The sequence below is a fragment of the Pan troglodytes genome, chromosome 4 (genome assembly GCF_028858775.2).
Source record: "Pan troglodytes isolate AG18354 chromosome 4, NHGRI_mPanTro3-v2.0_pri, whole genome shotgun sequence".
Lineage (NCBI taxonomy): Eukaryota > Metazoa > Chordata > Mammalia > Primates > Hominidae > Pan > Pan troglodytes.
In genome coordinates this window covers 6,041,236-6,049,959 of record NC_072402.2, presented here as the reverse complement: position 1 = coordinate 6,049,959, position 8,724 = coordinate 6,041,236, and the positions used below count along the sequence as shown (strand labels likewise).

General features: G+C 45.2%; 1 pseudogene; it reads left to right on the top strand.

The window, feature by feature from the left end:
• The first annotated feature begins 2,066 nt into the window (after positions 1 to 2,066).
• On the top strand, positions 2,067 to 4,545 carry LOC750975 (dol-P-Man:Man(5)GlcNAc(2)-PP-Dol alpha-1,3-mannosyltransferase-like; annotated as a pseudogene).
• The last annotated feature ends 4,179 nt before the right edge of the window (positions 4,546 to 8,724 follow it).

The following is an 8,724-nucleotide window of genomic DNA, read 5'->3' as shown; positions in this document are numbered from 1 at the left end:
TGGATTGTCCTGGTTTTTGCAAATTTAACCAGGAAAACAATGTATTACCTTTACTGAGAGGACTATGTAAACCAAAAAGTATCGGAATCAGATCTGAATCAATTTAGAGGTTTATTTTTGCCAAGGTTGAGGATGTGTCTAGGAGAAAGAGACATAAGTCACAATAGGATTTGTGGTCAGGGCTTTTTCCAAAGAAGGTTTTGAGGACTTCTGTATTTAAAAGGCAAAGAGTGAGCAGCAAGGGAAGGAAGAAAAGAAGGGGAGGAAGGTAGACGATGAGTGGAGTGTTACATTCTAGTGAGGCTTTGATTAGCACTGGCTGAATCCATGTTTTACATGTGAAAAGAGGGAGTAGAGAAACAGTTCATTATGCATTTGTAAATCTGCACTTGTAAATCTGCATTCAGTAAATCTGTATTTTATACAGGATAAGGTAAACACAGAGTAGAGGAAGAAGTCAAATGTACATTTGTTTCAGGGTGGGCAGAGGGAGGGAGCATTTCTAGTCTTGTTTTTGTCCCATGCCTGTGAAGATAAGCTACTACTTTACACTGTCAGGTGAGATTCCATAGAACTCTGCTTTAGGGCTATGGGTTATAAGGGGGATATGTATTCTGAAATATCTGGGGGCCCATACAAAATTTCCATGTGAGCGATTTGTGAGGGAGGCCACCTGGGGAGATATGTGGCCTTCTGTCATTGCAGCCATCTGTGTGGGAACAAAAAAGAAGGCAAGTTTTCTTCTTTTCTTTTCTTTTTCTTTTTTGCATGACTTAGTTCCCAAGCTTAACTGTCTCCTTGGCATAATGAGTTTGGGGTGCAAAGATTTTATTTTCCTTTCACACCTAAAATGGACAGAAGAGATTATTGGTTTTTATTTCACTTCAAAGTTGGCACATTTGGTGGCCAGGAGATACGGGGTTCTGCAGTTGGGTGGGCCCTGACCTTCTGCCTGGGCCGTCCACAGCATCACAGGTATTCCTTAAGCCCTGCATTCCCAGCTTGAAATTCAAGTTCTAGCAGACGGTCAACTCAGTAAATATTCATGGAAACAGATTTATGTACCAGCACCAAATTTGCAAGGGGACAAAAATGTAGTGACAAAAGATGCTCAGATGCTCAAAGAAGTTTTATTGAAATGGAAGTAGTCCATGTTTTTCTCCATGTATTTCTCCTACATCTCCCATATCTGTTGGCCTTCTTCCCTCCTGTGCTTGTGGCTTTACTGGAGGATGGTCGGGACAGCTTCACAAGGGCAGCAGCCTCCACAGACTGTGTGTTAGGAAAACAAGGATGACTGTTGAGCTCTGCCATGGCTCAAAGCACCTGGTGGCCCTAAGCACCCACTACACCTGGCCCCTTTCTCAGATCCAGCACATCTCAAAAGACTGGCACCTCAGGAACCTGCATTCAGGGTACATTTAGGGTACACACTAAGTGTGGTAATAAATTAAGCTGACTAAGTGCTACTGCTCTACTCCCGCATCCCTTACTTTTGAAAATACTATTTATTGCGACAGATCAGTGGCCATTTGAAAACACACATTCTTCTTGTCCCAGGTGGGTTAATCGCAACTTGTAGACAGAATCCAAGATTGCTTGCTTTGGAAAGATTTGCTCTGGCCCTGTAATTTTTATACTCAAAGGGCAATTTTCATTAAGGCTGTATTTGTCCATTTCATACTGCTATGAATAAATACCCAAGACTGTGTAATTTATAAAGAAAAAGAGGTTTAATGGACTCGCAGTTCCACATGGCTGGGGAGGCCTCACAATCACGGTGGAAGGCGAAGGAGAAGCAAAGGCACGTCTTACATGGCAGCAGGCAAGAGAATGCTTTCAGGGGAACTTCCCTTTATAAAACCATCAGATCTCGTGAGACTTATTCATTATCATGAGAACAGCGTGGAAAAAATCCACCCCCGGGATTCAGTTACCTCCCACCGAGTCCCTTCCACAACATGTGGGGATTACAGGAGCTATAATTCATGATGAGATTTGAGTGGGGACATAGCCAAAGCATATCAAAGACTTACTTTGTCATTATGGAAACTCAAAGTAAAAGCTGATTCACTTGAGTGTGAAATGAGAATTAACTTGCTTTTTAAGACTTTTTGTAAAGTAATTGAAACGCTAGGGCTTTACCAGAAGCCTGGGGTGGGACAACGATGAAAATGAATATAGTGCTCATTCAGGCAATTGAAATAATTTAAAATCAGTCCCAATAAGTTCATTTACTTTCCTGATCTGAGTATTGTCATTGTTTAGCAGGCCCTGAAGAAAAAATTCGCCTTAGTGATATTCCTGCTTTGGTGACCTTAAAATGTGTAATTGACCTAGAAGTTCGTGATGATGAGTCTGTTTTTGGAGCAGTCTTTTTGGGCTTTGGTTTTTACTCTGAGATTCGTCTGGTGACATTCTTAACCATTTGAGTGCTTTAGAAGGGTGCATAGATCAATTTGAACCTCTGAAACAAGTTGCTTTTGAGTCAAATCTGTACTGCATCTGCCCATGTTCTCTTTCTTTCTTTCTTTTTTTTTCTTTTTGAGATGGAGTCTTGCTCTCTCGCCCAGGCTGGAGTGTAGTGGTGCAATCTCAGCTCACTGAGTGCAGTGACATGACCTCAGCTCACTACAACTTCCACCTCTCAGGTTCAAGCAGTTCTCCTTCCTCAACCTCCCAAGTAGCTGGGATTACAGACACCCACCACCACACCTGGCTAATTTCTGTATTTTTAGTAGAGATGGAGTTTCGCCATGTTACTCAGGTTGGTCTCGAACTCCTGACCTCAGGTGATCCACTTGCCTCGGCCTCCCAAAGTGCTGGGATTACCACGCCTGGCCCTGTCCATGTTTTCTCACACCTGGCTCACCTGGATGTGTGGCTGTCTTCCTCCTTTCCCTGCACATCCTGTGCCAGTTCCTCTACAGGTACCTGAACGACTCCTATTACAAAATCTGAAAATTAGTGAAAGACACAGAGATTGACCAGAAGGCCTACATGGCCCAGGTGGAAGGCGTCATCAGCGGTACCTATGACTAGACCCAGCTGTCTATGACAGTGGCCTATGACAGTGGGCCACTTGTGTACCCAGCTGGTTTTGTGTCCATCTTTATGGGGCTGTTCTATGCCCCTGGCCGAGGCACTGACATTCACATGTCCAGAACATCTTTGCTGTGCTCTACCTGGCCACCTTGCTGCTTGTCTTCTTGATCTACCTCCAGACCTACAAGGTACCTCCCTTTATCTTATTTTTCATGTGCCACGCCTCTTACTGTGTTCACTCCACCTTTGTGCTGCAGCTCTCCTATGACCCAGTGCCCTCGGTATCAGCCTCCTGCTGGTCCAGCGCTGGGGCTGGGGCTGCTGGTGTTCCAGCCTGGCAGCCTCTGTGTAGATGAAAGTGCTGCTGTTCGCCCCTGGGTTACTGTTTCTTCTCCTCACACAGTTTGGCTGCCGTGGGGCCTTCCCCAAGCTGGGCATCTGTGTTGGCCTTCAGGTGGTGCTGGGGCTGCCCTTCCTGCTGGAGAAGCCCACTGGCTACCTGTCTCGCTCCTTTGACCTTGACCGCCAGTTTCTGTTCTGCTGGACAATGAACTGGTGCTTCCTCCCAGGGGCTCTCTGCCTGCACCGTGCCTTCCACCTGGCCCTGCTGGCCACCCACCTCACCTTGCTCTTGCTGTTTACCCTCTACTGGTGGCCCAGGATGGGGGAATGTATCTTGTCACTGATGAAGGATCCCTCCAAAAGGAAGGTTCCACCCAAGCCCTTCATAGCCAACCAGATCGTTTCTACCCTCTTCACCTCTAACTTCATTGGCATCTGCTTTAGCCACCTCCCTCCACTACCAGTTCTGTGTCTGGTATTTCCACACACTGCCCTACCTCCTGTGGGCCAGGACTGCACACTGGCTCACACACCTGCTCAGGTTGCTGGTGGTGGGGCTCATGGAGCTCTCCTGGAACACATACCCCTCCACATCCTACTGCTCTGCTGCCCAGCATGTGTGCCATGCTGTCCTCTTGCTGCTGCTCTGGCTGGGCCTGCAGCCGTTCCCCAAGAGCATCCAACACAGCAAGAAAGTTCCCTGAAATCCACCCCTTTCCCTCCAGTGCACTCTCAGGACCTGGGGGAGTGAGATAGACTCTGTGCCCTTCCAAATAAACCCTGCCAAGTCCAATACACACACACACACACACACACACACACACACACACACAGACTTCCTCTCTCTATGTATAGAGGGACTCACACAGGATGTGCAGGGAAAGGCAACAGACAGCCACACATCCAGTCAAAATCACTAGGACTTTTATGTATCTCGATCAATAATGCTATAGCTACAATATTGACACAAAGACACAGAAGGAAGCTGAATTCACAGGAGTACACAGGGATCTTGTACTATCTTCTGGATTAATCCATTTGTATAAAGTATGCTAATTTTACAGGAGTTGGTTTCCAGCTTTTGGACCAAATTTTGAACATTCTAAACTGGTTAATTTGAGCCTTTCAGAAATTATAATTTGTTCTATATATTTTTAAAATATCCACTTTTGATTGAGTCACTTATATGTTTGTATTCTTAGAATGAGTGACAGCTAAGTAATTGAATTTACATGCTCTATCATTCTAGTTTAAATATTCAGTTTCATTTTGATATAAAGAAATACATGAAATATGAGTATTTGAAGTTTATTGTCTAAAAAATTTAGTTGCATCCTTTCCTTGGGATATTGTCTTTAATTTTTAAGCTCAAAAGGCCTGGAAAAACATGCTTTCAATAATTCCTTATTGATTTTTTAACTATCTAAAAATATGTAGAAAAAGTTTGGTTAAAATAAACCAAAGACTTGTTGAAATTTCTTCGCTTTAAGTTGTTGTTCACCTGTAAATCTATCCAAAAGAGATAGGATGGCAGGAGGGAAGGAGAAAAGGAAGAGAGAGAGTAAAATTAGACCATCAGCTAATTACACGATGAATGATTTAACTACAATCGGAATAATGTGCTGGAAATTAACGAGGTGAATGGAAGAAGTATGTACAAGAATGCCTCCTCATTAAGTCTCAGGGAACCATGTGGGGGAAGATGTGAGCTTGACCACACTCAGCACCAGGGAAAATCTGCTCAAAATGAGGACTCAACATCTCCCTAATCCTTTTTTTGAAAATAACCAAATATTTTAAAACGTACTGATTTTACCAACTTTTTTTATTGCCACTTTTCTGCAAATGGAGCATGACTCACTTCCTTTGGACGAGAGTGGTCCGTCCCCTTTTCTGCTGGTCTTTGCTTCTCCCATGGGCATTGCCTTCTTCTTAATTTGTTTGGTGCCCGTATCTTCTCCATTGCCTTTTTCCTTTTTCCTGAGCACAGGAATACTCACCACCTGCCCACATGGTCTCCCTCTATAATCACAGGTATATTACTTTCTGTTTAATACGGCCATCCCCTTTCTCCTCTCACATCCACAGACACTCACAGACTTTCCCACTCCACTCAAATCTATCTCACACCCTCCAGCTAGAACTCCCCCGTCACAGCTGGAGGGGCCAGCTCATACTTGGGGAGATTAGGTCACCGTGGCTTGTCTATACAGCTGCATTGCTGGCAGGGCCCAGGAACCACTAATCCCATCCCTTATGGTGGAACCAATAGTTTAGTCTCAACTCCACTTTCCAGGCATGTTCATACTCCTAGAAACATGACACATTCATAATAGAGTCAAAACACAAGTCACCTAACCCTGCCTGTAACTCAGCACCCACTTCCAAATGTCTTTCTGTAGGTCCTGTAATCCTGGTGGAGGCCCTAGCCTCATGGAGCTCCTCCCAGTGAGTGGTGGGAGTGGCTGCTGTTATGACCACCATGGCAGTGATGATGAGGTCTGCAAACATGGGTGGCTTTGTGTGGTGAGGCTGTTCCCGGATGATGAGCACAGTGGCTGTCACTTTGGGGTAGAAAAGGCCGGCAGCCTCATGCTGTCCCCTTATTGTTATGGCAATAGATGAACCTAATTGGAATTTGATGGATGAAACAGGACCCACAGATGGATTCCAAACCAGAAGAATGTCAAAGGCTGCCAGAAGGGAGTTGGGAATTAGGTAATAGGGAGGGAAGGAGGCTGGTCCATGACTGGGTTCTCTGTCCATCTGTGGTCACCAACAGTCATGCGTTGGCTGAGCTCTACACAAAGCAAGGCCAAAACTGTCAAAATAATGAGCCTCCTTGAACACAGACCATGCAATCATGGGATGTTAGAGCAGCAAGGGACTTTCAAGCTAGCCCAAGTGTTACAGTGGGTAGTCTGGTGGAGATGAGCAAGGCAGGAGAGGCCCCTCCCTTCCCCCAGGAATGTCAGGCCACCATCTGGTGATGCTCAGGCAGTTGTTACAGTCTCTCTAAAATAATAATTGGTCACAGCCAGCACCAGGGAAAGCCAGTCTCCCAATAGATAGAAAAGAGCTGAAGCTGGTGATTGGCAGCTTCCCGATAACATCTCAAGAGTTGGGCAAGTGGGCTCAAGCTTGCACATTAAGAGGCAAAATGGTGGTGTTTAACCGGTCTATGACCTTCTAGGAACATTCAACTGGAAGGGAAGAACGCCTCAAAGTGAGCACGCGCACAACTCCGGTAAACACACTGCCCATGTGGCCCTCCCACGTGCTGGCAGGCCACTGTGCATGTGGACAGCCTCCCCCAAGGAAAGAATCATGGAGAAGGGATGCAAGACCCCAAAAGCATGCCAACATATAAAACCCCAAGTCAAACGTCAAACAGTACCCTTGATCTCTCATGTCGCCTGCTTGGCTCTCTTCCAAGTGTACTTTACTTCCTTTATTCCTGCTCTAAAGCTTTTTAATAAATTTCCACTCCTGCTCTAAAACTTGCCTCAGTCTCTGTCTTCCCTTCTGCCTTCTGCCTCCTCAGTCAAATTTCTTTTTTCTGAGGAGGCAAGAACTGAGGTTGCTGCAGACCCATGAGGATTCACCACTGCTGACATATGTCCAAGAGGCTGAGCCAGTTGCCCAAGGTTACAGAAAGTTAGGACCGATCTCCAAGTGCCTCTCTCTCCTGATGGCTTTTTCAGTATTTACACAATAAACATAATGCCACAGTGCAGACAAGTAAATGTGAGACAAGGAGGTGGTGTTGGTTGACATTCTCAATACTTCACTGCTATTACCCATGTAACTTTGTCAGGAACATCATATGGTTTTGTAGTTGTTGGAAACTTTACCATCCAGTATCACCTAGAAGAAAAAAAGTAACTACCTTTTGACACCTGAGCATAGTGAGCAGGAGTCAGCAGCCATCATGTTTGTGACAAACAGGCACACGATTGTCTGCTCAGTGCTTCCTGGCCCTCCTCCTCTCTTCCTTCCGTTTGGCCAGATCTGTCCTCTCTTATGAGCTTGCATCCGTGGCCCTCTTGATTAATCCAGGATTGGAAACCTCATCCAAGCCAGAAGATTCAGAGTTTCTTCCCTGTTTTTTGAACAGGAATTCCCTGGTGGTAGAAACTGAGCAGGGGTGTCATGCCATGTTCTGCCATTGAGGGACATGGCTCAGGGCTGCAGTGGCCCACTGGGAGAAGCAAAGATGAGGCTCTGGGAGACTTCCTGGCAGCATCTGCATTCTGGTTGTCAGCGGTCCCTGGGGCCAGATGCATTCCTCCCCTCCCAGGGGTTCATTGTTCAACTCTCCCTTGGCTTCTTTTGACCAATTAATAGATGTTTTTCTCATGCTCATTCAAGTCAGATTTTCTGTCTCTTGCTACCAAGGAGTCCTATTTGACTAGAAGATCTTCCATTCAGAACCCCAGATACGTAGTAAAGAACACACTCTTTATAGCATTAAAGTAAACCAGATGGATGTCAGTTGCCTTGTTTTAGGCATAAAAAAGATAGAACCCAGAGAGAGGGTGGGGAAAATAGATGAGTTTTGTCAAAGATAAACCATACATAGCGGTTAGTTAAAATGGTAAAAACATATTTATTCAGAAAAACTATTGCAATAGGGTAAAAGAGACCCCAGTACAGAACTGGCCTCAATTCTGAATACATGAAAAAGGGAGAATTTATAGCCAAGGGGCAGGGTGGGCATCAGTGGATGGAAAATTACTGAAGGGAAACATTGGAGGCCAGGGGAGAGACTAGCTGAAGGCAGGCAGGGTGAGCTGACATCTCCCGGGGGATCGTGGGGAATGAGAAACCTGATTAGATATCTAGCATGACTAGATACGGAGAATGGTGGATTCGGGCTGAACTGACTTAAACAAATTCTTGCTAAAATTGGACAACACAGAGACAAACCCAGAAGCCCCAAAGTCAAGGTCTAGTTGAAAAAGATCTCAAAAGGGCCTGAGTAGAGTTTGGTCAAGGAGAGAATCTTTGTCAGTTTGAAACATCTTATTGCATTAGAAAGTAAGAAACTGCTTAAAATAAAAAATGACAGGAGCATGTCACACAAGGACACGGAGCCACAAGAAGGAGCTCCCACTAGCCAAGCCCAGGACAAGTGGCATTCCAAAAAAATAAGGATAACAGTGAATTATTGCAAATGAGTCAGTGAGTCAATGTCAATAATAAATAGGTCCATAAAATAGACAGGGGAGAAGGGGCAGCTCTTGCTTGCAGTCAAGTGCCAAGTTGGGCTGGTCCATGAGGAGGGTGTGCTGAGCTTCGAAAAGCTTCATTCCGTAGCCTTCATGGTAAAGAATG